This window comes from Tenrec ecaudatus, chromosome 14, assembly GCF_050624435.1.
Source record: "Tenrec ecaudatus isolate mTenEca1 chromosome 14, mTenEca1.hap1, whole genome shotgun sequence".
NCBI classification, from domain to species: domain Eukaryota; kingdom Metazoa; phylum Chordata; class Mammalia; order Afrosoricida; family Tenrecidae; genus Tenrec; species Tenrec ecaudatus.
The window spans coordinates 31,199,852-31,219,049 of NC_134543.1; the positions used below are offsets into that span (position 1 = coordinate 31,199,852).

At 39.0% G+C, this 19,198-nt stretch overlaps 1 protein-coding gene and 1 pseudogene across 20 annotated transcripts in view; one reads left to right on the plus strand and one right to left on the minus strand.

Moving 5' to 3' along the window:
• The window catches only part of NUMB (NUMB endocytic adaptor protein), a 183,299-nt gene that overhangs the window by 70,221 nt on the left and 93,880 nt on the right, over positions 1–19,198 (plus strand). For 15 of the 20 annotated variants that reach the window (XM_075531659.1, XM_075531676.1, XM_075531678.1 and 12 more), the window contains one exon: positions 126–241. The exons of the other annotated variants lie outside the window; for them this stretch is intronic. The gene's annotated coding sequence lies outside the window, so the exon portion shown is untranslated. The remainder of the gene's footprint in view (positions 1–125; positions 242–19,198) is intronic. 20 annotated transcript variants of the gene reach the window in all.
• Positions 9,721–10,781, minus strand: LOC142426096 (C-X-C chemokine receptor type 4 pseudogene; annotated as a pseudogene).

The following is a 19,198-nucleotide window of genomic DNA, read 5'->3' on the forward strand; positions in this document are numbered from 1 at the left end:
GGTTTCACTGCTATGAATTTCACCTCTCTGCAACCAGCTGTCATAAATGTAGAGATGAAATTATAAGTGACTAAAAGATGGTGTCTATACTTAGGGTTTTAATTTTCTGTCCTTGAAAATTTCAGATTTGGGACTGACACTCCTTCCAGGAAATACAAGCCAGTGCAGCTGTCATTGGAACCCAAGATCTAGATTGGAATATTAGTGGGTCAATAATTCCTAGACGCCTCACTTAGAATAGGTAAGTGAAAGAGCAGTTGAGAATAAGAAAAATGGAATTAATGTTAGTGGTTTTCCTTCTTCTTTTTAGCCAGATATAAATAGTAGACAGTTTTTAGAAATTAACTGTTTAGCCTGAAATCATTTGGAATATTGAGTACAAAATTTGTGTCAAAATGTTAACAGTGGTGAAACTTAGGGCACTTATTTTTCTTTTTGTTTCATTTTCAAAATTCTAATTATGAGATGTGTTACATTTATGTACTATTGCATAACAAACCATCTCTAACTTAGTGGCTTAATACATAGCAATTATTTCTTTTGCTCTTGATCCTGCAATTTGAGTCTGGGTGGCGTAGTCGGGACTGCTTTTCTCTGTTCCATGTGACATCAGTTGAGGTGGCTGGAGGGTAGATGAAGATGACTCAGTGGTTGAGATCAAGAACCGTTTGAAAGCTCCCTCACGTGTGTGTCTAGTGTTTAATGCCGGCTCTTGGCTGGGACTTCAACCTGGGCTGTCAGCCAGAACACCTACACATGACTCTCAGCTTGGAGGCTAGGTTCCAAGAGAGAGCATCTCAAAAGAGCAAGGTGAAAGTACATGGCATATTTGATTTAACTAGAAGTCATGTAACATTACCATTCTATTTATGGTTAAAATAATCACAAAGAGAATTTGTCAGTGTCACATTGTAAGAAGAGCATGTTAGTGGATTATATGTTGCAGCCATTTTTGTAACAATCTGCCACAATTTTGTATTACTTATAAGATAAAAGTACATAACATGTGACATACACAAAAAACAGAACTATCTTGCAAGAAATTTTGCTCTGCTCTTGTATAATGTGGAAAATAAGATACATAGCAGAAAGAAGTGAAATAGATTTTTAATTAAAAAAAATTTTATAAAAAGCAGTATACTTGAATTAAAAGTAGAGGCAATCAACTAGTTGCAAATTAAGTTTTATAGTTAGGGATTTTATTTTTTAATAAAATGCTCATTTCTTAAATTAATAATTTGACTACTTGAGAAAATAGTTTCTGATATAATAGATTTGAGAAACTAGTGCCAATTATACATTGTTTTGTCATTATTTCTTTTAGAGAAAATTATATAATGTTCAAGATTATAAATTTTGTCTCCTAAACAATTTAAACTTTTTCTGTGGGATAATAAAATTGACAATGTTAGATTTTTTTTAACCTTATTGATTACACTTAACAATTACATAAATTGCTGTGGCAAGTTTGACTAAATATTCAATTTATGGCTGTATTAGGATATTTTTTATATTAGTTTGTAAGCATTTATATATGGGTGTCGTTCCATTCTCAGTGACTGGAAAATAAACTATGTGGAGCATCTCTATCTCCTAGACTCAGAAACTGTCCTTGTTACCCAGATTTTGCCTAGTCCAAAGTGACATAGTGAGCCTAATCCAGCTGAATGCCCACATATAAAAGGTTTTTTTACAATGGAAAGTAACTCTAAAACTAGCTAGTGGGGCAACATGGGTCATCATAGAAGTTTGTTAACTTTCAACTGTTAATAAACAGAATTGACTGATTTTATAAAATGATATATTTTGTTCAAAAGGTATAGCAATTTGGAAAGTTGTTTTTATTTGTTACCTCAGCATTTGAAACGAGATGTTTTTCAGTAGGTTGAAATAATAGTGTATGTGTATAGGATTGGAGCAGGATACTATTTCATTCTGTTGTAGATCAAGGGCTCAAGTAGAAAGAAAATGTTTTGAAAATTATGATGGCAACATATGTACAAATGTGCTTGATACAATTGATGTATGAATTGTTATAAGAGATCGAAGAGCCCCCAATAAAATGATTTATAAAAAAACTGCTTATGCAAATAGTGCTGTCAGTATCGTCAAAAATATCCGTCATTATACAAAGGTGTCTCTGTAGTACATACTGAGGAAAGGTATTACTGACTTTGGCCATGCATATACTTAATTTCACCAAATAATGACAGATTGTTTTCCAAAATAGTTTTTCAGTTATTGCTACCACTAACAGTGTTTTAGGGTTCCCATTTTCTTCAATCTCAAGGATCAGAATTCAGTTTTAGCCATCTGTTTAATCTTGCGAATACTGAGTATAAAGTAGTATCGTGTTTTCATTTATATTTCTCATATTGAGATTAAAGTCTAAAGTCTCTTTACTTCCTACTATTTGGGCAAACATGTTGCATGTTGGTTAAAGAAAAAATTATCCAAATAATCATTTGTTGTAGATTAATTTGAAAATACAAAGAGGCAAATAAAAAAAGATCACTTATATTCCAACATAGAGGTAATTGCTAGGCGTATTGGCTATAGCTTTCTGGTCTTACTGATTCATATGCCTGAATATCCATTCTTTTACATATACAGAAGCAGATATAATTTTTAAATTTATGGGATAGTACAGGTTTCTAAGTTATATTTTAAAAAATAAATCATTTTATTGGGGCTCCTACAACTCTTATAACAATCCATACATCAGTTATATCAAGCACATTTGTACATATGTTGCCATCATCATTTTCAAAACATTTTCTTTCTACTTGAGCCCTTGGTATCAACTCCTGTTTTTTCCCCTCCTTCCCCCACCCTCTCATCCTTGTTATCCCTTGATAAATTTTAAATTATTAATATTAATTTCATATCTTACACTGACCACTCTCACCCACGTTTCTGTTGTTTGGAGGAGGGTTATACGTTGATCATTGTGATTGGTTCCTCCTTTTTCCTCTCCCTTTCCCCCCTACCCTCATGGTGTCACTACTCCCATTCCTCTTCCTGATAGGTTTATCTTTCCTGGATTGTGTGTGCCGAGAGGTCTTATCTGTACCAGTGTACATGCTCCAGTCTCACCGGATTTGTAAGTTAGAAGTGGGGTCATGATAGTGGTTGGGAAGAAGCATTAAAGAACTGCAGGAATATGTGTTTTGTTGGTGCTATACTGCACACTGTCTGGTTCGTCCCTTCCTTCTGACCCTTCTGTCAGGGGATGTCCAGTTATCTCCACATAGGCTTTGAGTCTCTACTCTGGCCCCACTTGTTCGCATCGATGTGATTGTTTTGGGTCTCCTGATGCCTGAGCCCATCAATACCTTGTGATCACACAGGCTGGTGCGTTTCTTCCATGTTGGCTTTGTTGCTTCTCTGCTAGATGGCCGCTTATTTAACTTCAAACCTTTACGACCCTAAATGCTATATTTTGCAATAGCTGGTCACCATCAGCTTTCTGCACCACATTTTCTTATGCACCCCTTTTGTCTTCAGCAATCATGTTAGGAAAGTGAGCATCACAGAATGCCAGGTTATTAGAACAAAGTGTTCTTGCATTGAGGAATGACTTGAGTAGACGCCCAATGTCCGTCTGCTACCTTATTATATATAAATATATATACGTAGATATATCCTTATAGTTATATATTTACATATGTACATACCTATATTTATACCTCTATAAACGTCTTTGCCTCCTAGTTCTTTCCTTTATTTCCTTTTACTTTCCTCTTGTCCCACTATCATGTTTGATCTTCATTCAGCTCTCAGTAGTTCATCTCAGCTACATTGCACTTGATCAAACCTCACCAGGCATTCTGTGCCCTCCTCACCATTGATTTTAGATCTTTTGTTCCCTTGTCCTTAGGTGTGTTGCCTCTCCCCTCTCTTTCCCCCACCTCCTCTCCCATGTCCCCCAGAGCTGTTGGTCCTGTTGTTTTGTCCTGGGGATTGTAAACAATCCTGCCTATCTTATATAATAGATAGATAAGTGGGAAAAAAAGCCTATAAATAGTTCCAAGTCGGGGGGGGGGGGGGGGGGGGGGAGAGCGGGGAGGAAGGGGAAAAAAAAGAGGACCTGATGCAAAGGGCTTAAGTGGAGAGCAAATGCTTTGAGAATGATTGGGGCAGGGAATGTGCAGATGTGCTTTATACAATTGATGTATGTATATGTATGGATTGTGATAAGAGTTGTATGAGTCCCTAATAAAATGTAAAAAAAGAAAGGAGAAAAAAGAAAAAGAAAATGATTAGGGCAAAGAATGTACAGATGTGCTTTATACAATTGATGTATGTATATGTATGGCTTGTGATAAGAGTTGTATGAGCCCCTAATAAAATGTTTTTAAAAAAGAAAAAGAAAGTAAAATAAATGAGAAAAAAAAAGTTCCAAGTCTGTCTGCCAACCCTTAAATATGTTTTCTGATCAGATCTGATGAGGTGCCAAACCATGCCCCTGAGTCAGAAGTCTGTTTTCAGGATTGCTCAAGGACTGCTTTGCTTTTTATCTTATTCAGGATTTACTAGAGAAACAAATTCATAGACACTCGTGTATAAAAAAGAGCTTTATATACAAGAGCAGTTATATATTGAGAAGATATACTAGCCCAGTCCAGATCAAGTTCATAAGTAATATTAGCCCATATGTCCGATAACTAGTCTATAAATACCTCTTCAGACTCATGCAACACAAGGATGCTGAATACAGGGCGATCCCACCAGTGACTTGAAAGTCTTGTGGATCCACTGTTGGTTTAAGCTTCTCGGTGCTGGCAGGGTCTCCACCTGGCTCCTTCAGCTCCAGGGTTCTAGCATAGCTCCCTGTGTTTTGTTAACAGGAATGTCTCCTAGGGAGTGTCTGAATGTCCCACCTCCAGCTAGCTATTTATCTCCTTAGTGTCTCAAGATTATGTAACTACCACAGCTTTGCTCCCCTTGCTGCTCTGTTGTGCGCCCTTAGTGTTTCACCCTGATGTGGGGAGTCAGACGGCACAGTTTCCTCACTGTGTCTCTAGTGTGTCTTCCGTAGCACTGTGGGTCAGTAATGGGACATCATGTCTTGTGGTGGGGTCAGCCCTATTGCTCTTTATATGCATTGGTTGTTCCATGCAGGAATGTTGTCCTTGAGGCCTGGTGGGCCTGGATGTGGTTTACTCTCTCTTTCTATTAGTTTGCTCCCGTGTGGTCTGGGCAGACCAGTCACTCTCCGTGGGCTATATCTTCACTGCTGTTCTCTGTAGTGCATTCTTCTGGGAAGGGGTCAGCATAGTTGGGATTGGGGCCAACCCTGCAGTCCTCTCTGTTACTTCTATGTCAGTATGTTGCCCTCAAGGCTTCGCACACTGGGATGAGGTCCCTCTCTCCCTGTTCTGTGGAGACATAAACAATACTCTCTCTATGGGTTAGTGCCGTGTTCTTCCATTACCCTCATCTTTTTTTCCCCCGTTCCTTTTTAGTTGGCTGTCATATGCATCCCTGGGTTGGGTCTGACCCCTGCCAGTGTCTGGACCTCGCCCCTGGAATTTATGCATTTAGTAGCTTTTCCCCTATGCCTATTGTGCTTTTTAAGCTTACCGCAGTGGACTCATGTTATACTTCTCTTTTTGTGCTTGTCTTACTTCACTTAGCATAATTTCCTCCAACTGGTCCCATGAAACGATGTGCTTCATGCCTTCATCACTGCTTTTTAGGGATGCATAGTACTCTATTGTATATGTTTCCCAAAGTTTTTAATCTATTCATCCATTGCTGGAAATTTAGGTTGTTTCTAATTCTTTGTGATTGTGAACTACGCTGTGATGAACATTGGAGCGCAAATGTCAGGTTATGTTCTGTTTCTTACTTCTTCTGGGTATATCCCGTGTACGGGGATTGCTGGGTCATAATGATAGTTTGATTTCCATTTGTTTTAGGCATTGCCAGTTGATTTCCGTAATGGCTGCACATACCTCCAGGACCACCAGCAGTGGCTGAGAATACCTATCTCACCACAGCCCCTCCAACACTTGTTATGTTCTGATTTTTTGAATTGGCTATCTTTGAAGGTGTTAGGTGGTATCTGATAGTTGTTTTAATTTACATTTCCCTATTACTAATGACCGGGAACATTTTCTCATATGTTTATTGGCCATTCAGATTTCTGCCCTTGTGAAACTTCTGTTCAGGTCTTTGCCTACCTCCTCAATGGGTTATTTGTTTTGTCTTATTGTAGGCTAGCAGAATATTATAAATTTTAGTAATAAGGACTTTGTCTGATGTGTCATTGCTAAAGATGTTTTTCCAGTCTGTGGGATTTCTTATTCTCTTGGCAAATGCTTAAGATGTTCACAGGTGTTTTATCTTCAGTATATCCCACTTGTTGTGTTTCCTCTGTGTTTGTGTCCTTCCCTATTTCCAATAGCCTATATATTTCCTGCCCCAAAGTCCTTACTTAGGTTTGTTCCAGTTCCCTCATTGATGGCCCTAATAGTTTGGGGTTTTACCTCGAGGTCTGTCACCCACCTTGAATTTATTCTTGTGCATGGAGGTGTGAGGTAAGGTTCTTGCTTCATTTTTCTGCAGGTAGATATCCATTTTTTCCAGCACCACTTGTTGAGGACATCCACTTTCCATTTGATATTTTTGGGGCCCTTATTGAAGATCAGATGTGTCTCTGATAATGATTTCATTTCTGGGTTTTCAAGTCTTTTCCATTGTCAGAGTACCTATCATTATTACCAGTACTATGCTGTTTTGACCACTGTGACTGTATAATAGGTGCTAAAGTCTGGTAAAGCAAGCCCTCTGATTTTATACTTCTCAATGAGGAGTTCTCTACTAATTTTGGGTTTCTTCCTTCTCCATATGAAGTTGGTAGTCAGTTTTTCCAATTCTTTGAAGAAAGGTGTTGGTATTTATATCGGGATAGCATTAAACTTATATAGTGCCTTGGGTAGGACTGACATTTTTGTTACTGCATGTACTTGAGTGTAAGTTGACCCAAATATCAGCCAAGGCCCCTAATTTTACCACAAAAACTGCATTAAAAATGCTGAAAAACTCAGCTTATACACGAGTACATATGGTAAGTCATCTAATCCACAAGCATGTAATATTCTTCCATTTGTGGAGGTCACTTTTGGTTTCTTGTAGTGTTCTGTAGTTTTCCTCGTACAAATCTTTTTTTTTTTTTTGGTAAGGTATATTCCTAGATACTTTAATTTGTGCTTTGCTCTTATGAAGGGTACTATCTTTTTGATCTCCTCTTCTTTGGTCTTGTAGGTATTTACTTTTGATCCCTGTATCAATGATTTAACGATGCTTTATTCTTATTTCTGGTACATAACATCATTCTGAAACACCACTTTAAAATATATTAAGGAGGGTAAGGGGAAAGTGGGGGAGAGAGGGGGAACCGTTCACAATGATTGACATATAACCTCCCCCAGGGGGATGGACAACAGAAAAGTGTGGTTGAGGGGGGAGACAGTGGTCCATGTAAGACATGAAAAAAATAATAATTTATAAATTATCAAGGGACCTTAAGGGAGGGAGGAGGGGAAAATGAGCTGATACCAAGGGCTCAAGTAGAAAGAAATTTTTTTATGACAATGATGGCAACATATGTACAAATGTGCTTGAAACAATGGATGGATGCATAGGTTGTGATAAGAGCTGTAAGGGCCCCCAATAAAGTGATTTTTGAAATCATCATAATAAAATATATTAAGACCTTGTTATAAAATTTGCTATTGATGCCAAGCTTTTAAAAGGGGAAAATGTCAGCAAGAACTTTTAGTTTATATAAATGAAGTACTTATAACTCATGGAAGAATTTTATCTAAAAGGCTTTTGTTGGTTTAGGAGCCAGAATTTAAAAGTATTGCTGGGAACAAGGATAATTAAGGCACATTTATTATATTTCATTAGACTTGATAATTGGCACCTAATGTTTTTAATATTTTTAGATTTGTTAGTGAACTATTCCAAACATTAACATTGGGCCTTAAACCAATCTTCATTTTATAGTGATTCATGTGTGTTTGTGAAGATAGTATTTTGGAAACAAACTATTGATTTTATGGTGTTATTGGTAAATAGTCTGCCAAATTGAATGCTGAGCTTCCTTATTATAAAGCCTTGGAAACCATTTAGTGTAATTAAGCATTTGTTGTTATTGTTGTTGTTGTTGTTAGATGCCATCTAGTTGCTTCCAGCCCATACTGACCTTACGCACAACAGAACAAAACACTGCCCAGTACTGCACCATCCTCACAATTATTCCAATGCCTGAGCCCATTGAGGCAGCCACTGTGTCAGTCCATCTCCTTGAGGGCCTTCCTTTTTGTGCTGCCCCTCTACCAAATATGATGTCCTTCTCTAGGGACTGGTCTCTCCTGACAGCATGTCCAAAGTATGTAAAATAAAGTCTCACCATCCTTGCCTCTAAGGTAGACTCTGACTGTACTTCTTGCAAGACATCAGTTTGTCCATTTAGCAGTCCTTGGTACTGTATCTGCCCCAAGTGGACTGCCCAACCCAGAGAGCTGACAACTCCCTGCCATGTTTCCACTGACCTTGTGTCCATGGGACTATGGGCCCTGCATCCTGTGATCTTCCTGCAGCTATGTGAGTCTAAAGTGGGCTTTGGCTAACATTGGATCCACAGATTTAAGTTGGACTGGCCTGGGATGCTTTTTTGATGTAAAATAACTTCTTGATATAAAGCTTTTTACATATGTGAGTGTCACTGCTTTTGTTTATCTAGACCAGGGGGTAGTAAGCCATGGCTCCTGAGCTATATGTGGCTTTTTCAGTATGGTTCTAAATTAAAATTGAAAAATTTCAAAGGATATTACTCAGATAATGGTGATTTCATGTGTTTGTAAAAATATATTTATGGCTCTCAAATAATTTTTAAAATGTGTGGGACAGGATTGGCTCTTCTCTCAAAAGTTTGCCAACCCTTGCTCTATTATCCATCTGAACATAGGTGGGCGCAACAAGCTGAATGCTCAACTCTCCAGGTGATTCTCATGTATGCTGAAGTTTTAGAACCACTAAGTTCCGCCAGTGCTCACAGTTATCTAGAGTAGAAAAGAGTGAAGGATTTTTCACTGTTAGAACAATTAGAGGCACTATGTGGAAAACACAACTGGAAATTGTTTTCCTCTGTTTAAATTTCTACATGATTATTGTCTCTATGGAACCCTGAGAAACTGATAGAGGTATAATAGAAGAGAGGTAGAAAAGCAGTATCATCTTGGAAGAAACTACAATATGGGATATGGGAAGACAAATAGATACGGAAAAATTAGGGAATATAAATTGTTTCAGTGACTCTCTAAACAAACTACCCCCCATCCACCCTACCCTCTTTCATTGGGTGGGAAACTATCATAAGGTAATTATCAGTCTGAGGATGGAGATAAGGATGTAGATATGAGTATTTTCTTTCTTTTTTTAATCGTTTTATTAGAAGCTCATACAACTCTTTTTTTTATTAACTAGAACAATTGTATAATTTGCTGTTAGAAATTTTGGTATTGGAGTAATGGTTATTGTATAGTCTTTAGAAGATATGTGTGGGGGGGGAATTATTTCAAATAAAACTTAATTTCTTTCAAAAAACTGTACAGAATTGGTCAGTCTTTTATAGCTGAAAACATGTGCAACTTAAAAAAAGTCCCTTTGAAAAGTAATTTTTTAAAAGTCTTTTAAAAATCTATGTTAGCTGGAGTGAAAACTTGAAGATTCCGACTCAGTTGAAAGAGAAGAGTGTCCACCTCACTTTCCTTTGGAGAGGATCTTGAGGCTGGATCCTGTGCTCACTGACGTCAGGGCATGCAGGGCAGAGGTCTTAAATTTGGCCCCGAGGAAGGCATAGAGGATGGGGTTCAGGCAACAGTGAAAAAAGGCAAGGGCCTCGGTGATGGAAATCTACTTGTGCACCATGTCCTGAAATGCACAACCTTGCTTGAGGATTTCCAGGAGGATGAAGGAGTGGATGCTGATCCCAATGTGTAGTAGGGCAGCCAGCAGGCGAAGAACACCAAGATGAGAATGACTGTGGTCTTGAGAGCCTTGCGCTTCTGGTGGCCCTTAGAGTGTGACAGCTTGGAGATGTTGATGCAATGGCAGGATAGGATGACGATCCCTGGCAGGATGAGGCCAACCATGACATGCTGAAACTGGAAGACGACCACCCACAAGTCATTGGGGTAGAAGCGGTCACAGATCCATTTCCCCTCAGATTTGCTGACGTTGACAAAGATAAAATCGAGAATAGTCAACAGCAGGGCGGGGATCCAGACGTCACCATAAACCACCTTCTCAGCCAACAGCTTCCTTGGCCGATCGCTGTTGGTGGCATGGACAATGGCGAGGTAGCTGTGCAGGCTGATGAAGGCTAGCAGGAGGACACTGCTGTAGAGGTTGACGGTGTAGATCACGTGGACCACCTGGCACGAGAACTGCCCAAAGTACCAGCCCACCATGGCATCCACCGCCCACAAGGGAAGCATGAGCACAAAGAGCAGGTCCGCCATGGACAGCTGCAGCCTGTATTTGTCCGTCATGCTTCACCGTTTCTTCTGGTAACTCATGACCAGGATGACCATTCCACTGCCAACGATACCGGTCAAGAAAATGATGGTGTAGATGGTAGGCAGAAAGACTCGATTGAATTGAGCGTTTCCTTTTCAGAAGCAGGGCTCCTTTGTGGAGTCATCTTCTCCAGAGCCCACTTCCTCTGCGTCGTTGTCTAAAGTGAAGAACGTGATCGCGTCCATGGTGCCCGCTCGTTCTTCAAGCTGCGGCGGCTACCGGAGAGGGCAAGGCCTGGAGTCACTTTACTACCCGCTGCCTTAGCCAACAGACTGAAACTCATACAACTCTTATCACAATCCATACATACATCAATTGTGTAAAGCACATCTGTACATTCATTGCCCTCATCATTCTCAAAACATTTCCTCTCCACTTAAGCCCCTGGCATCAGCTCCTCATTTTTTCCCCTCCCTTCCCACTCCCCTCTCCCCTCTCCCTCATGAGCCCTTGATAATTTATAAATTATTATTATGTCATATCTTGCCCTGTCTAACGTCTCCCTTTACCCACTTTTCTGCTGTCCGTCCCCCAGGGAGAAGGTCACATGTAGATCCTTCTAATCCGTTCCCTCTTTCCAACCCACTCTCCCTATACCCAACCCACTCTCCCTCTACCCTCCCAGTATTGCCACTCATACCACTGGCCCCGAAGGGATCATCAGCCCTGGATTCCCTGTGTTTCCAGTTCCTATCTGTACTAGTGTACATCCTCTGGTCTAGCCAGACTTGCAAGGTAGAATTCAGATCATGATAGTGGCGGGGAGGGGAAGGAAGCATTTAGGAACTAGAGGAAAGTTGTATTTTTCATCGTACCTACATCGTACTTTGACTGACTCGTCTCCTTCCCTAGACCCCTCTGCAAGGGGATCTTCAGTGGCTGACAAATGGGCTTTGGGTCTCCACTCTGCACTCCCCCCCCCCCCATTCACTATGGTAAAATTTTTTTGTTCTGATGATGCCTTATACCTGATCCCTTCGACACCTTGTTATCGCACAGGCTGGTGTGCTTCTTCCATGTGGCCTTTGTTGCCTATAAGCTAGATGGCCGCTTGTTTACCTTCAAGCCTTTAAGACCCCAGTTGCTAAATTTTGTGATAGCCAGGCACCATCAGCTTTCTTCACCACATTTGTTTATACACCCATTTGTCCTCAGTGATCGTATGATGGAGGTGTGCACCCAATGATATGATTTTTTTGTTCTTTGATGCCTGATACTGATCCTTCAGCACCTTGTGATCACACAGGCTGGTGTGTTCTTCCATGTGGACTTTGTTGCTTCTGAGCTAGATGGCTGCTTGTTTACCCTCAAGCTTTTAAGACCCCAGATGCTATATCTTTTGATAGCCGGGCACCATCAGCTCTCTGCACCATATTTGCTTATTCACCTGCTTTGTCTTCAGTGGTTGTGTTGGGAAGATGAGCATCATAGAATGCCAATTTAGTAGAAGTATTCTTGCATTAAGGAAGTACTTGAGTGGAGGCCCAATGTCCTTCTGCTACCTTAATATTAAACCTATAAATATATGCACATAGATCTACTTCCCCATCCTTATATATAAATATATTTGCATGTCTTTATCTAGACCTCTATAAATGCCCTTTGCCTCCCAGCTCTTTCCTCTATTTCCCTTGACTTTCCTCCTGTCCCACTAGCATGCTCAGTCCCCACCTGGGTTTCAGCAATTCCTCTTGGTTACATTACCCTTAATCATGCCCTACCAGGCCTGCCATACCCACCTCACCACCAATTTGGATCACTTGTTGTTCCCTTGTCCCTGGGTTTGTTAACACCATTTCACAGGAACTTTGTGATAGGAAATAAACTTACTGGTTGAAAGGATAACGGTTAGGTCTCAGTTTTAGTATTTGACCTATAAATAATATAAAAACTTCCTTGTAAAAGAACTATCAAATTGTGTAAAAGTAATTTATTCTCATAAACTGCTAGCAAATTTCTTTCATCCATAATACAATCATAAACAGTTTTAAGCTATTCCTAACTGTACCTTTTAATTATTTTAAAACTATTCCCACACAAGGAAGTTAATACCTAAAAAAAAAAAAGCAGGAGATTTTCCAGAATTTTACTTACAATGATAAGGTTTCTTTCATTAGAAATAACAAAGCACATGATAGATTGAGTGCTTTTGCTTACTTTTCCCTTGATTTCCTTGATTTCCTTGATTGTTGAAATCTTTTTGAGTTACTGAATACCAAGGGCCTTAAAAATATTTATTATCCTTTGTTATCTAGAGCAAATATTTTAATTGGATTCTATTTAGTATTGTTTTGAGTTTTTGTCAGATTTTCTTGAGAGTTTTCTGTTAGGTCACTAAGAATTTTCTTCTAGAAATCATGCAGCTTAAGAATCATTAATAACCTTTTTTCTTTGTGGTATGTGCTTACCAGGCAGAGTAGCCACACTATTCTAGTAAGAAAATCTATTGCCAAAACACTCAGTAGAGCAGAAAACTGACCTACTTAATGCTGACAGGTTTTTTTCAGGAAAGGAAAATCTGTGGAATTGTACCAGCATTGAATCACCCTTTTCCTTCTCTTGTGGTAAATGGACTGGGGAGGAAAACAGGAGAGGAAAAGAGGATGGAAAAGGATATTGAACTGTTGCAGGGAATTATGTAATACAGTAAATTAATTAACACCTGAAATGGATTTGAGTATGAATCTAACTCATTTGGTGCCATTTCAAGACCTCTAAAAACCAAAATGCAGCCTACTGATGGTGAGTTGATTTTCACTAATAAAGACCTTGTAAGACAGAGTAAAATTTCCCAATAAGGTTTCTAATTATCCTATAAGGTTTATAATCTTTATAGAAGCAGACTGCCATATCTTCTCCCATGGAGTAGATAACGGGTTCAAATCACTGAATTTTTGTTAGCAGCTGAGCATTTTAACCACCATTCTTTTGGAATAAAACAGTTCTTAAACTCTATTTTAATTAATTTAAGATGTGGGTGTGTTCATGTATATGTGTGTGTGTATATATATCTATATAATAGCAAATTAGTAGGGCTTTTATGTTATTTAGAAAAATCTAGTAGTTAACATTGTCATCCAGGATTTCAAGAACTTGTGTGGTGTGGGGTAGGACCCATGGACTTAAGTTGGACTGGGTTGGGATGTCTTCCTGATATGATTATTTTCTGATATAAAGCTCTTTCTTTACATATCTGAGTGTCTCTAGTATTGTATCCCTAGACATTCCAGCCTAACACAGGTGGGCCCAACATCTGAATGTGAAACTCCATATGATTCTAACGTGTGCTAGAGTTTGAGGATCACTGAGCGCCATCAGTGCTCACAGTTGTGTGAAGTAGAAAAGAGTGAAGGAATTTTATGCTTTCATAAAAAATTACAGTATCAAACTCACAGTATTGTTTTATTCATTTGGTGATAAACTTTTTAAATGTAATTTTAGGATGAGGATGGAAATAAGGGTGTATACTTGAATCTATTTTCTTAATGGGCTATTTGGCTTACTAGCTCCAGAGTAATTAATCTGGTTTTTAAAGGAATCCTGGTTATCTTGAGGACTTTATTCAGACCAGAAATAGTAAGAATTGAACTAATTGGTAGAATGGAGCAAAGTAATTAATAGCAATTTAGTCATTCTGTTATATTCAACTGTTTCATATTTATTTATTTATTTATTTTGAATTTAAACATTTTATTAGGGGCTCATACAACTCTTATTACAATCCATACATATACATACATCAATTGTATAAAGCACACCTGCACATTCCCTGCCCCAATCATTCTCAAAGCATTTGTTCTCCACTTAAGCCCTTTGCATCAGATCCTCTTTTTTTCCCCCTCCCTCATGTGCCCTTGGTAATTTATACATTGTTATTTTGTCATATCTTGCCCTATCCGGAGTCTCCCTTCCCCCCCTTCTCTGCCTTCCATCTCCCAGGGAGGAGGTCACATGTGGATCCTTGTAATCAGTTCCCCCTTTCCAACCCACTCACCCTCCACTCTCCAGCATCGCCCCTCACACCCTTGGTCCTGAAGGTATCATCCACCCTGGATTCCCTGTGCCTACAGCCCCCCTATGTACCAGTGTACAACCTCTGCCATATCCAGCCTTGCAAGGTAGAATTCAGATCATGGTAGTTGGGGGAAGGAAGCATCCAGGATCTGGGGGAAAGCTGTGTTCATCGGTACTACTTCGTACCCTGACTGACCCATCTCCTCTCCTAAACCCCTCTGTGAGGGGATCTCCAGTGGCCAACACTTGGGCCTTCGGTCTCCACTCTGCACTTCCCCCTTCATTCAATATGGTATACACACACACACACACACACACACATATATACATATCCTTTTTTTTTTTTTGCATGATGCCTTATACCTGGTCCCTTTGGCACCTCGTGATCGCACTGGCTGATGTGCTTTTCCATGTGGGCTTTTTTGCTTCTTAGCTAGATGGCCGTTTGTTCACCTTCAAGCCTTTAAGACCCCAGACACTATCTCTTTTGATAGCCTGGCACCATCAGCTTTCTTCACCACATTTGCTTATGCACCCATTTGTCTTCAGCGATCGTATCATGGAGGTGTGCAGCCAATGATATGATTTTTTTTCTTTGATGCCTGATAACTGATCCCTTCGGGACCACTCGATCACACAGGCTGTTGTGTTCTTCCATGTGGACTTCGTTGCTTCTGAGCTAGATGGCCGCTTGTTTATCTTCAAGTCTTTAAGACCCCAGTCACTATCTCTTTTGATAGCCGGGCACCATCAACTTTCTGCACCACATTTACTTGTTCACCCACTTTGGCTTCTGCAGTTGTGTCGGGAGAGTGAGCATCATAGAGTGCCAATTTAATAAAAGAAAGTATTCATGCATTGAGGGAGTGCTTGAGTAGAGGCCCAAGGTCCTTCTGCCACCTTAATACTTAACCTATAAATATAGACACATAGATCTATTTCCCCATCCTCCTATATATATTTGCATGTACATGTCTTTGTCTAGACCTCCATAAGTGCCCTTTGACTACTAGCTCTTTCCTCCATCTCCCTTGACTTTCCTCCTGCCCTACTACCATGCTCCTTCCCTACCTGAGCTACAGGTATACCTCTTCTCTACGCATATTTAAATGGAAAAATAAAAAAATCTCATAACTATTGATGTTTTTATTTTTTCTTAAAGAGGAACTCTACCTCCTTATAGTATTTGTCACATATTGTCATAAACCACTAGCCATGTGGTGCTATTTCAATGAATAAAATATAATAAAATTAAAAATCCAGTTTCTCAGTCACACTAGCCACATTACAAGTGCTGAGTAGGCATATGCATATTAGACTGCAGATCTATAGCACTTTTATCATTGCAGAAAATTTAATTGTTTAGGCTGTCCCAACTGTCATATTCTACTTCAGAGTTTCTCTGCTTTGGCACTTTCATTTTAGGCTGGATAGTTCTTTGTTTTAGGAGGTTGTATTGTGTATAAAGGAACTCTGGTAGCATAAGTTATGCGTTGGACTGCCAATCGCAAGGTAGGCAGTTCAAACACACCAGCTGCTCTGAAGGAATAAGATGAGACTTTCTGCTTCTGTAGCTTGGATTTATCTCAATAACATTGTTTCTTAGTCATATTCTACCTCCTGGAATGGTTACACATTGACTAATTATTTTTGGTGTACTGACTCCGTCTTATTTTGGTGTTTCCTATGTTACTCAGTATTTTGCCCATAGACTCCTTCAGTATTTCAACTTAAGGCCCGAATTTTTCCTTAATTTCTTCCAGCTTCATAAATTCTCTTCTGGTTTTTGTAAATTTAATTATAATATTTGACTTTCTGCTCTCAAGCTGCTCTTGAAATCTTTTGTTCACCTTCTTACATCATCATTTCTTCAGGTTGTTTTAGTTGCTGTGCATTCAATAGCAAGTTTCAGATTCTTGTCTGACATCCGTTTGGTCTTTTCCTCCTTTTTAATGACCTTTTTCCTCCTTCATTACAATGTCTGTGATGCTATTCCACAACACCAACTTGTTTGGTGGTCAGTCATTAATGCTCAATACATCAAACCTATTCTTGAGATAGATGGTCCTTAAATTCAGGTGAAATACACTCAAGGCCATACCTTGGCTCTCCATTGACTTGTTCTAATTTTCTTCAGCTTCAACTTGAACATGCATATGATTATTAATGCTTATTTACAGCTGTTTCTTTTCAATTTGAATCATGCCTCATCAGTAAATGAAGTTCCCCAAAGCTCTACTCCCTCTGTGTCATTAATGCCAAAGCTTCTTGAGAAGGCAGTTCTCTGCCAGTCATATTATGAATGCCTTCCACCCTGAAGGGCTCATATTCCTGTTCCACAGTCTGTCCTTGGCCTGTTCTAACTGATGACAATGAGTTTCTCCATTATATTTTTCCATAACTATTGTTTATTTAATACCTATTCATCCCATATGGTGATATCCATGTCAATAGTCAATTTTTATTTTACTGAGAAAAGGTATTTGAATGAGTAAGTCACAGGTATCTTTTCTATAATTAAGTCCATATTTTCCACTACCAGTCCTTCTGTTTCCAGTTTTCTCATTCCATTTATCAAAAATTAATCATGAATCTTGACTTTGTTTGATCAATTTCAGAAGTTGAGAAAAATAATTGATTTTGTACTTTGAGCCACATTTAATCTTGGCATTATTTGATACAGCTTATTGTATGTATGAGTTTGTTGCAAAGCTAATCATGGGAATTTAGGGCTTTATTTTTCTTTGTCTTTTGTTTTTTCCTATCAGTTTGTCCAGTTATTTTGTAATGTAGTGGCTTACATATTGCTATCATCCTAGAAGCTATGGCATCAATATTTCAAATACCATCTGGTCACCCATGGTGGGCAGGTCTCCGTGGAGCTTAGGAATAAGGATCTGGTGATGTACTTATGAAAAAATTGGCCAGTTGAAAACCTTTAAATAGGAGTAGAACATTGATAAATACTGGAATATAGGCCCCTCAGGTGAGAATGCACTCAAAATATGACTAGGGAATAACTGCCTTTTCAAGTAAAATTGACATTAATGATGTGGTTAGAGTAGAGCTTTTGGGATCTACACTGACTGCTGTAGCATGATTCAAAATGAGAAGAAACAGCAGTAAACATCTATTAATAATCAGAACATGGAATATACAAAGTATGAGTCTAGGAAAATTGGAATTGTCAAAAACTGAAATAGAATGCACCAGGATTAATATCCTAGGCAATAGTGAGCTGAAATGGACTGATACTGACATTTTGAATCAGACAATCATATGGTGTACTATTCTAGAAATAGCCAATGAAGTATGACATTGCATCCCAACCTCTAGCATAAAGTATAACTGCCAGTGATCACATAATATTCATTAGTCTGAGGAAGACCAGCTAACATGACTATTACTCAAACTTGTGTAACAACTTCTAATGTCAAAACTTGTGTAGCAACTTCTAATGATCCACTCACTTGTGACAACAAAACTGTCTCTAGACATTGCCAAATGGCCCCTTAGAAACAGTGCTGCGTCTGCTTGCAAACCAGTTTTTTAAATAATATTCTGTATCAGTTAATTTTTTCTGCATAAAAAACACAGTGACTTTACATCATTTATCTGATCATGACTTTGTGAATTGACATTTTTCTCGAGCTTAGCTGATTTTTGTGGTTTGATCGGGGCCAGATGATATTAAATAACCTCCCATACAAGAGGGTAGCCCTCCAAAAACTGGAAAACTCCGCTAGGAAGCTTTCACAGTACACATTTTCCCACTAGGCGAGCATCAAGCAACTTGCTCTGAGTTAGTGTTCCCAGTGGAGTCGCCTGGGAAAGTTCTGGGTCTCTCTGGTCACAGTGAATTTTTCATGAAAGCAGTTTTTCTCGAACCTTGTTTTTTTGTGATAGCTGCTTTAAGAGAACAGAGTGTGGCTATGGAATTTTGTTTCCTGCTCAGGAAAAATGCCACTGAAACTGTTGTGATGTTGAACACAGCTTTACAAGGACAGTGATATGGGAAAAACTCAAGTGTACAAGTGGTTTTCTCATTTCAAAAAAGGTGACATGTCGATCGATTTAATGACATTGAAGAAGTGAAGAAAAAAATGAGGGAGATGCTATCAGCCATCCACACAGATAAATTTGGAAAATGTTTCCAAGACTGGAATCACATATTTGACAAATGTTTTGACTATAATGAAGAATACTTTAAAAGTGCTAAGATTGTTTTGTAGGGAAAAAAATTAAATACAGAGCTTTGGGGGGAAAAATTTCCCACTTTTTGGGGGAGATATATTCTCAAGTTTGTTGGGTGATCTAACATTTGACCCTGGTAGTTGGAATCTGTTTTCCCTGTGGCTTCTCTAGCAGGCTAGTTTGGGTTCATTCCCTTGGTGGCATTAGGATTCAGTGTTTTAAGTACTTTTCATATCGCTGCTCTGTCAAATTTTCTACTGTGTTGTTGGCCAAAGCAAGTCACAGACTCCCACAGCCAAATTCAAGGAGTGGAGAAATAGATTTCACCATTGGATAAGAAAGAGTAGCAAAGTCACATTCTGCAGGAGTATGCATACGGATAGGGAGGAATATC